At 42.8% G+C, this 12,746-nt stretch overlaps 1 pseudogene; it reads left to right on the top strand.

The window, feature by feature from the left end:
* LOC129825650 (uncharacterized) overlaps positions 1–12,746 on the top strand; it is a 92,332-nt pseudogene that overhangs the window by 36,025 nt on the left and 43,561 nt on the right.

The raw sequence follows: 12,746 nt of genomic DNA on the forward strand, positions 1-12,746 counted from the left end.
ACACACACACACACACACACACACAAACACACACACACACGTCCATTATCCTATTCTCTTAACACCAATCAGGTCTGTTTTCATCCATCATGTTTGGCTGTGATGGCTGAATTATGTTAAACTAATGGAATGCAGGAGGCCAGCTACACTCCGTCATGCTAGAAGGGCTCTATCAGGGATCTAGCAGGGCTCTAGCAGGGCTCAAGCAGGGCTCTATCAGGGCTCTAGCAGGGATCTAGCAGGGATCTATCAGGGCTCTATCAGGACTGTAACAGGGCTCTAGCAGGGATCTATCAGGGCTCTCTCAGGACTCTAGCAGGGCTCTATCAGGGATCTAGCAGGGCTCTATCAGGACTAGCAGGGCTCTATCAGTGATCTATCAGGGCTCTATCAGGGCTCTGGCAGGGATCTGGCAGGGCTCTAGCAGGGCAGCAGGCTGCTGTGGGCTGTGGTGCATTAGCACAACTACTCTCTGTCAATGAACCACACTTGACCCAGGCAGCCAGGCAGACATTACTGCCAGACAGAGACACGGCTCTGTAATTGGGGCTAAGGGGAAGGCATTATTAACCTACCGTATATGGAAATGAACCTGCAGAGTTGACTAGGCCTTGGTGCAGCAGCTCTCAGTGGACTAGCAATATGACTGGGTATTTATCAATTCAACGTTTCATGGTTTGTTATCTGGTGAGACGTTGATTTTGCATAAATGTTGTCGAACAATTATAACACGTTCCATTCAGGGCTAATCTGAGCCCTCTCTCTCTAATCTGACCTCTCTTCTCTTTCCTCTCACTCACCCCCTCTCTATCCCTTCATTCTCACCCTCTTTCCCTCCCCCTCTACTCCCCTTCTCTAGGCATGCCTATTAAACACTCTGAATCTGTGCATCCATATGAGGGCGCTGCTAGGCTACCACGTCCACCTGTACAGTATGACGAGGAGACCGTCATGCCACACCTCGACAAGGTAGGTTAGAGGACACTGTTGGCTAGAAGAATAGCAAATCACACAATCTATACGTAAGCTCCCAGTAATGTATTGGGTAAACCACCAACGTTCACAGTGCCCCAGCATATAGCCATCCTGAGGATACCTCCTCTTCATCACCCTTTCTCTCCTCTTCCTCTCTGATGAAAACAATTGGCAGATGGGGGGGGATACGTCTGATGTTAGGGATGATATCCACTCTTCACTCTTGCTTCTCCCTCTCCGTCATGGAAAGCTGATGCTGTTCACGATACACCAACAGCCTGAGGGGAAGAGAAGAGACGAGAGGCTGGATTGTCAAGCAGGCAGGCAGTGAGCTGTTCCTGCGCAGGGTCTTATGGAGACAAGGCTGTGAACATGGTGGCTTATTCATGCCGTATGCAGAGCCAGGCGGTTGGAAAATGACCGCCTGGCTCTAATGAGGCAGTATTTTCACAAGTGTGTTTGGGATGTGGTGAATAAGCAGACAGAATCGGTAAGACAGAACAGCATTTTTTTTTTGGGGGGGTGGATCAGCTTAATATTGCGGAAAGAATGTTGCTTCCAATGTAATTGTCTGCATCATTTCCAATCCCCCATATTTTTTGGGGTAAATATATATATCCATTCACGTATGCATACATATACACATATATACATACACATACCTACATAGACATACATACTTTTTTTAAAGAGTATACCTTTATTATTATTCCCCGCAAACCCTACCACCGATCCCCCAATTGGAGTAAACTGATAAACATTTCTGTTTTTACCTTCAATTTATACATCTTATACACATTTTACAGACACAGTCTACTTTATAATAGTTCTCTCTTGTTTGTTCTTAGTCCTGCCTCTATTTCTGTTGTCCATCCAGTTTGATTTCTACTTGTAACTGTGCTATTTCACAATAGCTCCGCACCTATACACATTTCACAGATCCCGTATGCCCTACATTGTTTATCTTGTTATTAGTCCCACCCTTCAGCTCCACTCAACCTTTCCCATCTATCTTCCAACATCATCCATTTCGGATTTTTATTTGCCATATATTTTTCAACTGTGCTGTGATGCTTCACAAAAGATTTGAATCTTCCTATTTTCCTAGTATTTTCACAAGTGTGTTTGGGATGTGGTGAATAAGCAGACAGAATCGGTAAGACAGAACAGCATTAGCTATGTTTGTCTTTAATAGTCTCCACATTCACCTCATTCATCCCCCCCCCCCCCCCCCCCCCCGAGGAGAGTGTGTTTCTGTGAGCAGGCCCCGTCTATCCTGAGTGCCCTGGGCAGAGTGGTCAGCTCCTTCTCAGACGTGCTGCAGCTCTCTGCAGCCACCAGGGCTCTGGAGGACGCCTGCTATCCCCCCAGCTCAGCACTGCCGGAGGGCTGCGAGATCACCAGAGGGTAGGACTCACACACACACTGGATACATACAGTACACACACACTGGATACATACATACAAACACTGAATACATACAGTACATACACACTGAATACATACATACACACACACTGGATACATACAGTACATACACACTGAATATATACATACACACACACTGGATACATACATACAAACACTGAATACATACAGTACATACACACTGAATACATACATACACACACACTGAATACATACATACACACACACTGAATACATACATACACACACACTGGATACATACAGTACATACACACTGAATACATACATACACACACACTGAATATATACATACACACACACACTGAATATATACATACACACACACTGAATATATACATACACACACACTGAATATATACATACACACACACTGAATATATACATACACACACACTGGATACATACATACACACACACTGGATACATACAGTACACACACACTGAATACATACATACACACACACTGAATACATACAGTACATACACACTGAATACATACAGTACACACACTGAATATATACATACACACACTGAATACATACATACACACACACTGGATACATACATACATACACACTGAATACATACTGTACACACACTGAATATATACATACACACACACTGAATACATACATACACACACACTGAATACATACATACACACACACTGGATACATACAGTACATACACACTGGATACATACATACACACACACTGAATACATACATACACACACACTGAATACATACAGTACATACACACTGGATACATACATACACACACACTGGATACATACATACACACACACTGAATACATACATACACACACACACTGGATATATACATACACACACACTGGATACATACATACAAACACTGAATACATACAGTACATACACACTGAATACATACATACACACACACTGAATACATACATACACACACACACTGAATACATACATACACACACACTGGATACATACATACACACACACACTGGATACATACATACAAACACTGAATACATACAGTACATACACACTGAATACATACATACACACACACTGAATACATACATACACACACACACACTGAATACATACATACACACACACTGGATACATACATACACACACACTGAATATATACATACACACACACTGAATACATACATACACACACACTGGATACATACATACACACACACTGGGTACATACAGTTGAAGTCGGAAGTTTACATACGCCTTAGCCAAATACATTTAATCCTAGTAAAAATTCCCAGTCTTACGTCAGTTAGGATCACCACTTTTTTTTAAGAATGTGAAATGTCAGAATAATAGTAGAGAGAATGATTTATTTCAGCTTTTATTTATTTCATCACATTCCCAGTGGGTCAGAAGTTTACATACAATCAATTAGTATTGGTAGCATTGCCTTTAAAATGTTTAACTTGGGTCAAACTTTCCGGGTAGCCTTCTACAAGCTTCTCACAATAAGTTGGGTGAATTTTGGCCCATTCCTCCTGACAGAGCTGGTGTAACTGAGTCAGGTTTGTAGGCCTCCATGTTCGCACACACTTTTTCAGTTCTGACCACAAATTTTCTATGGGATTGAGGTCAGGGAATTGTGATGGCCACTGCAATACCTTGACTTTGCTGTCCTTAAGCCATTTTGCCACAACTTTGGAAGTATGCTTGGGGTCATTGTCCATTTGGAAGATCCATTTGCGACCAAGCTTTAACTTCCTGACTGATGTCTTGAGATGTTGCTTCAATATATCCACATAATTTTCCTTTCTCATGTTGCCATCTATTTTGTGAAGTGCACCAGTCCCTCTTGCAGCAAAGCACCCACACAACATGATGTTGCCACCCCTGTGCTTCACAGTTGGGATGGTGTTCTTTGGCTTGCAAGCATCCCTCTTTTTCCTCCAAACATAACAATGGTCATTATGGCTATTGTTTGTAAAGATTTGTACTATTGTTTGTAAAGATAAACGTGGTACCATCAGGCTTTTGGAAATTGCTCCCAAGGATGTATCAAACTTGTGGAGGTCTACAAGTCTGGTTCATCAAATTACTTGTGTCATGCACAAAGTAGATGTCCTAACTGACTTGCCAAAACTATAGTTTGTTAACCTCTCTGGGATATGTGGGACGGTAGCGTCCAACCTGGCCAACATCCAGTAAAAATGCAGAGCGCCAAATTCAAATAAATTCAAATAAAAATTAAACTTTCCTGAAATCACACATTCAATACACCAAATTAAAGCTACACTTGTGAATCCAGCCAATGTGTCAAATTTAAAAAATGCTTTACGGCGAAAGCAAACACTGCTATTATCTGAGGATAGCACCCCAGCTAACAATCACAGACCATCATATTTCAACCCTCCCGGCGCGACACAAAACGCAGAAATAAATATATAATTCATCCCTACCTTTGACGAGCTTCTTCTGTTGGCACTCCAATATGTCCCATAAACATCACAAATGGTCCTTTTGTTTGATTCATGTCGTCGATATATATCCAAAATGTCAATTTATTTTGCGCGTTTGATCCAGAAAAACACCGGTTCCAACTTGCACAACGTGACTACAAAATATCTCAAAAGTTACCTGTAAGCTTTGTCCAAACATTTCAAACTACTTTTGTAATACAACTTTAGGTATTTTTTAACGTAAATAATTGATAAAATTGAAGACGGGATGATCTGTGTTCAAAACCGGAGGAAAACAATGTGTAGAATGCTTTCTGGTCACGCGCCTCTAACAAACAGTACACTTCACTGGAGCCTCATTCTGAACATGGCTACTTCTTCATGTCTCAAAGGAAAAACCTCAACCAATTTCTAAAGACTGTTGACATCCAGTGGAAGCGATAGGAACTGCAGGAAGGTCCCTTAGAAATCTGGATTCCCAATGAAGCCCATTGAAAAGAGAGTAACCTCAAAAAAATAAATATCTGAATGGTTTGTCCTCTGGGTTTTGCCTACCAAATAAGTTCTGTTATAGTCACAGACATGATTCCAACAGTTTTAGAAACTTCAGAGTGTTTTCTATCCAATACTAGTAATAATATGCATGTATTAGCATCTGGGACTGAGTAGGAGGCAGTTTACTCTGGGCATGCTTTTCATCCAAACGTGAAAATGCTGCCCCCTATCCTAGAGAAGTTAACAAGAAATTTGTGGAGTGGTTGAAAAACGAGTTTTAATGACTCCAACCTAAGTGTATATAAACTTCCAACTTCAACTGCACATATACACACACATACAATCACACACTGGATACGTACATACACACACACTGGATACATACATACACACACACACTGGATACATACATACACACACACTGAATATATACATACACACACACTGAATACATACATACACACACACACTGGATACATACATACACACACACACTGGATACGTACGTACACACACACACTGGATACATACATACATACACACACATATACTCACACACACGTAAGCATGTGCACACACACACACACACTCTTTGCACACACTGACATCCCCATTCCTTTACTGTCCTCGTGTCTGTTCAGGTGTTTAATGGGTTAATACTGTCCTCATCCTCAGCGCTACTAAACCAGGTACTAATGGGTTAATACTGTCCTCATCCTCAGCGCTACTAAACCAGGTACTAATGGGTTAATGTCCTCATCCTCAGCGCTACTAAACCAGGTACTAATGGGTTAATACTGTCCTCATCCTCAGCGCTACTAAACCAGGTACTAATGGGTTAATGTCCTCATCCTCAGCGCTACTAAACCAGGTACTAATGGGTTAATGTCCTCATCCTCAGCGCTACTAAACCAGGCACTAATGGGTTAATGTCCTCATCCTCAGCGCTACTAAACCAGGCACTAATGGGTTAATACTGTCCTCATTCTCAACGCTACTAAACCAGGTACTAATGGGTTAATACTGTCCTCATTCTCAACGCTACTAAACCAGGTACTAATAGGTTAATACTGTCCTCATCCTCAGCGCTACTAAACCAGGCACTAATGGGTTAATACTGTCCTCATTCTCAGCGCTACTAAACCAGGTACTAATGGGTTAATACTGTCCTCATCCTCAGCGCTACTAAACCAGGTACTAATGGGTTAATGTCCTCATCCTCAGCGCTACTAAACCAGGTACTAATGGGTTAATACTGTCCTCATCCTCAGCGCTACTAAACCAGGTACTAATGGGTTAATGTCCTCATCCTCAGCGCTACTAAACCAGGTACTAATGGGTTAATACTGTCCTCATCCTCAGCGCTACTAAACCAGGTACTAATGGGTTAATACTGTCCTCATCCTCAGCGCTACTAAACCAGGTACTAATGGGTTAATGTCCTCATCCTCAACGCTACTAAACCAGGTACTAATGGGTTAATACTGTCCTCATCCTCAGCGCTACTAAACCAGGTACTAATGGGTTAATGTCCTCATCCTCAACGCTACTAAACCAGGTACTAATGGGTTAATACTGTCCTCATTCTCAACGCTACTAAACCAGGTACTAATGGGTTAATACTGTCCTCATCCTCAACGCTACTAAACCAGGTACTAATGGGTTAATGTCCTCATCCTCAACGCTACTAAACCAGGTACTAATGGGTTAATACTGTCCTCATCCTCAACGCTACTAAACCAGGTACTAATGGGTTAATACTGTCCTCATCCTCAACGCTACTAAACCAGGTACTAATGGGTTAATGTCCTCATCCTCAACGCTACTAAACCAGGTACTAATGGGTTAATACGGTCTCACATTCACACACTCAAACTTCTCAATGTTGCTCAATTCAATGTAATTTTCCAATGGCCACAGGTACAATTTACAAGGCACAATTAGAGCACAATTAGATACATTCTTTGCTATAGATAGATCTGCTCATTGAGTTGAAGAATGGAAGAATAGATTCTCTATTAAAAAGAGAAGAAGTTATCCAGACCTTTAATTAGTTTGTAACAGTTTGACTGTTGCTTATCTAATGAGTGAAAGGTGAATGAAAGGCATATATTTGTTGGTAAGAGCATTGATCTGGCCAGGCAGTTAGTGTTACCCAGATAAACACGTCTTCCCTCACTGCTGTGAAATATAATCCACTTCTCCCTGCCTCCTCCCTGTATCTCTGTATCTCTGTATCTCTGTATCTCTGTATCTCTGTATCTCTCTCTCTCTCTCTCTATCTCAATTCAATTCAATTCAATTCAAGGGGCTTTATTGGCATGGGAAACATGTGTTAACATTGCCAAAGCAAGTGAGGTAGATAATATACAAAAGTCAAATAAACAATAAAAATGAACAGTAAACATTACACATACAGAAGTTTCAAAACAATAAAGACATTACAAATGTCATATTATATATATGCAGTGTTGTAACAATGTACAAATGGTTAAAGCACACAAGTTAAAATAAATAAACATAAATATGGGTTGTATTTACAATGGTGTTTGTTCTTCACTGGTTGCCCTTTTCTGGTGGCAACAGGTCACAAATCTTGCTGCTGTGATGGCACACTGTGGAATTTCACCCAGTAGATATGGGAGTTTATCAAAATTGGATTTGTTTTCGAATTCTTTGTGGATCTGTGTAATCTGAGGGAAATATGTCTCTCTAATATGGTCATACATTGGGCAGGAGGTTAGGAAGTGCAGCTCAGTTTCCACCTCATTTTGTGGGCAGTGAGCACATAGCCTGTCTTCTCTTGAGAGCCATGTCTGCCTACGGCGGCCTTTCTCAATAGCAAGGCTATGCTCACTGAGTCTGTACATAGTCAAAGCTTTCCTTAAGTTTGGGTCAGTCACAGTGGTTAGGTATTCTGCCACTGTATACTCTCTGTTTAGGGCCAAATAGCATTCTAGTTTGCTCTGTTTTTTTGTTAATTCTTTCCAATGTGTCAAGTAATTATCTTTTTGTTTTCTCATGATTTGGTTGGGTCTAATTGTGCTGTTGTCCTGGGGCTCTGTGGGGTGTGTTTGTGTTTGTGAACAGAGCCCTAGGACCAGCTTGCTTAGGGGACTCTTCTCCAGGTTCATCTCTCTGTAGGTGATGGCTTTGTTATGGAAGGTTTGGGAATCGCTTCCTTTTAGGTGGTTGTAGAATTTAACGGCTCTTTTCTGGATTTTGATAATTAGTGGGTATCGGCCTAATTCTGCTCTGCATGCATTATTTGGTGTTCTACGTTGTACACGGAGGATATTTTTGCAGAATTCTGCATGCAGAGTCTCAATTTGGTGTTTGTCCCATTTTGTGAAATCTTGGTTGGTGAGCGGACCCCAGACCTCACAACCATAAAGGGCAATGGGCTCTATGACTGATTCAAGTATTTTTAGCCAGATCCTAATTGGTATGTTGAAATTTATGTTCCTTTTGATGGCATAGAATGCCCTTCTTGCCTTGTCTCTCAGATCGTTCACAGCTCTGTGGAAGCTACCTGTGGTGCTGATGTTTAGGCCGAGGTATGTATAGTTTTTTGTGTGCTCTAGGGCAACGGTGTCTAGATGGAATTTGTGGTCCTGGCGACTGGACCTTTTTTGGAACACCATTATTTTGGTCTTACTGAGATTTACTGTCAGGGCCCAGGTCTGACAGAATCTGTGCAGAAGATCTAGGTGCTGCTGTAGGCCCTCCTTGGTTGGTGACAGAAGCACCAGATCATCAGCAAACAGTAGACATTTGACTTCGGATTCTAGTAGGGTGAGACCGGGTGCTGCAGACTGTTCTAGTGCCCGCGCCAATTCGTTGATATATATGTTGAAGAGGGTGGGGCTTAAGCTGCATCCCTGTCTCACCCCACGACCCTGTGTGAAGAAATGTGTGTGTTTTTTGCCAATTTTAACCGCACACTTGTTGTTTGTGTACATGGATTTTATGATGTCGTATGTTTTACCCCCAACACCACTTTCCATCAATTTGTATAGCAGACCCTCATGCCAAATTGAGTCAAAGGCTTTTTTGAAATCAACAAAGCATGAGAAGACTTTGCCTTTGTTTTGGTTTGTTTGGTTGTCAATTAGGGTGTGTAGGGTGAATACATGGTCTGTTGTACGGTAATTTGGTAAAAAGCCAATTTGACATTTGCTCAGTACATTGTTTTCATTGAGGAAATGTACGAGTCTGCTGTTAATGATAATGCAGAGTATTTTCCCAAGGTTACTGTTGACGCATATTCCACGGTAGTTATTGGGGTCAAATTTGTCTCCACTTTTGTGGATTGGGGTGATCAGTCCTTGGTTCCAAATATTGGGGAAGATGCCAGAGCTAAGGACGATGTTAAAGAGTTTTAATATAGCCAATTGGAATTTGTTGTCTGTATATTTGATCATTTCATTAAGGATACCATCAACACCACAGGCCTTTTTGGGTTGGAGGGTTTTTATTTTGTCCTGTAACTCATTCAAGGTAATTGGAGAATCCAGTGGGTTCTGGTAGTCTTTAATAGTTGATTCTAGGATTTGTATTTGATCATGTATATGTTTTTGCTCTTTATTCTTTGTTATAGAGCCAAAAAGATTGGAGAAGTGGTTTACCCATACATCTCCATTTTGGATAGATAATTCTTCGTGTTGTTGTTTGTTTAGTGTTTTCCAATTTTCCCAGAATTGGTTAGAGTCTATGGATTCTTCAATTACATTGAGCTGATTTCTGACGTGCTGTTCCTTTTTTTTCCGTAGTGTATTTCTGTATTGTTTTAGTGATTCACCATAGTGAAGGCGTAGACTCAGGTTTTCCGGGTCTCTATGTTTTTGGTTGGACAGGTTTCTCAATTTATTTCTTAGATTTTTGCATTCTTTATCAAACCATTTGTCATTGTTGTTCATTTTCTTCGGTTTTCTATTTGAGATTTTTAGATTTGATAGGGAAGCTGAGAGGTCAAATATACTGTTAAGATTTTCTACTGCCAAGTTTACACCTTCACTATTGCAGTGGAACGTTTTACCCAGGAAGTTGTCTAAAAGGGATTGAATTTGCTGTTGCCTAATTGTTTTTTGGTAGGTTTCCAAACTGCATTCCTTCCATCTATAGCATTTCTTAATGTTACTCAGTTCCTTTGGCTTTGATGCCTCATGATTGAGTATTGCTCTGTTCAAGTAGACTGTGATTTTGCTGTGGTCTGATAGGGGTGTCAGTGGGCTGACTGTGAACGCTCTGAGAGACTCTGGGTTGAGGTCAGTGATAAAGTAGTCTACAGTGCTACTGCCAAGAGATGAGCTATAGGTGTACCTACCATAAGAGTCCCCTCGAAGCCTACCATTGACTATGTACATACCCAGCGTGCGACAGAGCTGCAGGAGTTGTGACCCGTTTTTGTTGGTTATGTTGTCATAGTTGTGCCTAGGTGGGCATATGGGGGAGGGAATGCTGTCACCTCCAGGTAGGTGTTTGTCCCCCTGTGTGCTGAGGGTGTCAGGTTCCTGTCCAGTTCTGGCATTTAGGTCGCCACAGACTAATACATGTCCCTGGGCCTGGAAATGATTGATTTCCCCCTCCAGGATGGAGAAGCTCTCTTCATTAAAGTATGGGGATTCTAGTGGGGGGATATAGGTAGCACACAGGAGGACATTTTTCTCTGTTAAGATAATTTCCTTTTGAATTTCTAGCCAAATGTAAAATGTTCCTGTTTTGATTAATTTAATGGAGTGAGTTAGGTCTGCTCTATACCAAATTAGCATTCCCCCAGAGTCCCTTCCCTGTTTCACACCTGGTAGTTTGGTGGATGGGACTACCAGCTCTCTGTAACCTAGAGGGCAACCAGTGGGTCCGTCTCCTCTGTACCAGGTTACTTGCAGGATGACAATGTCTGCATTACCGATTTCTTTGGTGAAGTCCGGGTTCCTGCTCTTTAGGCCAAAGGCAGATGACCTCAGACCTTGGATATTCCAGGATGATATAGTGAAGGCTTTTTGTTCCATAAAGTGTCCAATGTTGTTGGTCGGGGTTTGGCCTCAGGCCAGTAAGTGTGAGCAGAGCCTGCTGAGCATCTGGTACATGCCGTTGGCTTGGGCGAGTGTAAGAGTGGGGGTTGGGCCTGTTTGCCCGCTCACTACCTGGGCGTATGTGTGACTTCCATGTTGATGCCCTCTTTGCGGGGGTGGGGTGCATGGGATGGGCAGGAGTGGCATGGGTCTGATCTGAGGGGGCCTAAATTGGGTGTGGGCATGGTTGATGTGGGGGGGGTGTGTAGGTCCAGGGGGGGGTCCTGGAGGTCTTGGAGGGTGTCTCGCTGGTCTGGGTGGGGTGTCTATTGATCTGTTGCTCCTGTGTGAAGTGTTGGGGCTTCGTTTGAGAGCGATGTCCTTTAGAGTCCGGGCAAAGGTGGGCACTGCTGCCTTGTAGAGGTGGACCTGGTCATAGAGGCTGTTCAAGTCCAGGGTGGAGTGGTGTGCCAGAAAAACATTTGGTTTTGAGGCACAGTCACGGGAAATGCTTGCGTTTACCCGCTGTATTGTAGCAGGGTGGAAGTCTTTTCGTGGTAGCAGGGTGGAGATAACCACTTGTGCGTTGGGGAAAGTAGAAGAAGCTTTTTCAATCACTCCCTTCAGTGCTGTGGCCACCCTTTCCTGCTGTGCTCTCAGGTCGTTTGTGCCTGTGTGTATTATTATGTGGCTAGGTGAGCCTAGTTTGTCCTCAGACAGAAGGTCTAGTGCGCGCTGGGTGTTTGGACACCAGAGTTTAGACACACTGTGTTTGGGAAAAAGTATTTTTTCTTCTATATATTTCCCATTTGAGTCCATAAGAATGACAATCTGTGTCTTGTGTTTGTCCTCAGTGGGTGTGGGGGGGTTGTCAGGAGGGCTATCAGGGTGGCTGACAGGGGGGGTGCTCAGAGGGGGTGAGAGCTGCTCGGCTTGGGGTTTTTCTTTCTCTCTCTCTCTCTCTCTCTCTCTCTCTCTCTCTCTCTCTCTCTCTCTCTCTCTCTCTCTCTCTCTCTCTCTTTCTCTCTCTCTCTTTCTCTCTCTGTGTGGAGAATCTGTGAGCCTCTGGGCTGCGACAGAGACTTATTGATGAGGCTGCCACTCTGACTAATACACCATGACAGATGAAGGGATGGAGGGGTGGGGTGGGCCGGATAACACACACACACACACACACACACACACACACACACACACACACACACACACACACACACACACACACACACACACACACACACACACACACACACACACACACACACACACACACATACACAAATACACACACAGACACACCGCCCACATTCATACACAGACACATTGACCCACCCACCTGCTCCCCCTCGAACATCCAAACATCTCTACAGTGA

Source organism: Salvelinus fontinalis, chromosome 27, assembly GCF_029448725.1.
Source record: "Salvelinus fontinalis isolate EN_2023a chromosome 27, ASM2944872v1, whole genome shotgun sequence".
Lineage (NCBI taxonomy): Eukaryota > Metazoa > Chordata > Actinopteri > Salmoniformes > Salmonidae > Salvelinus > Salvelinus fontinalis.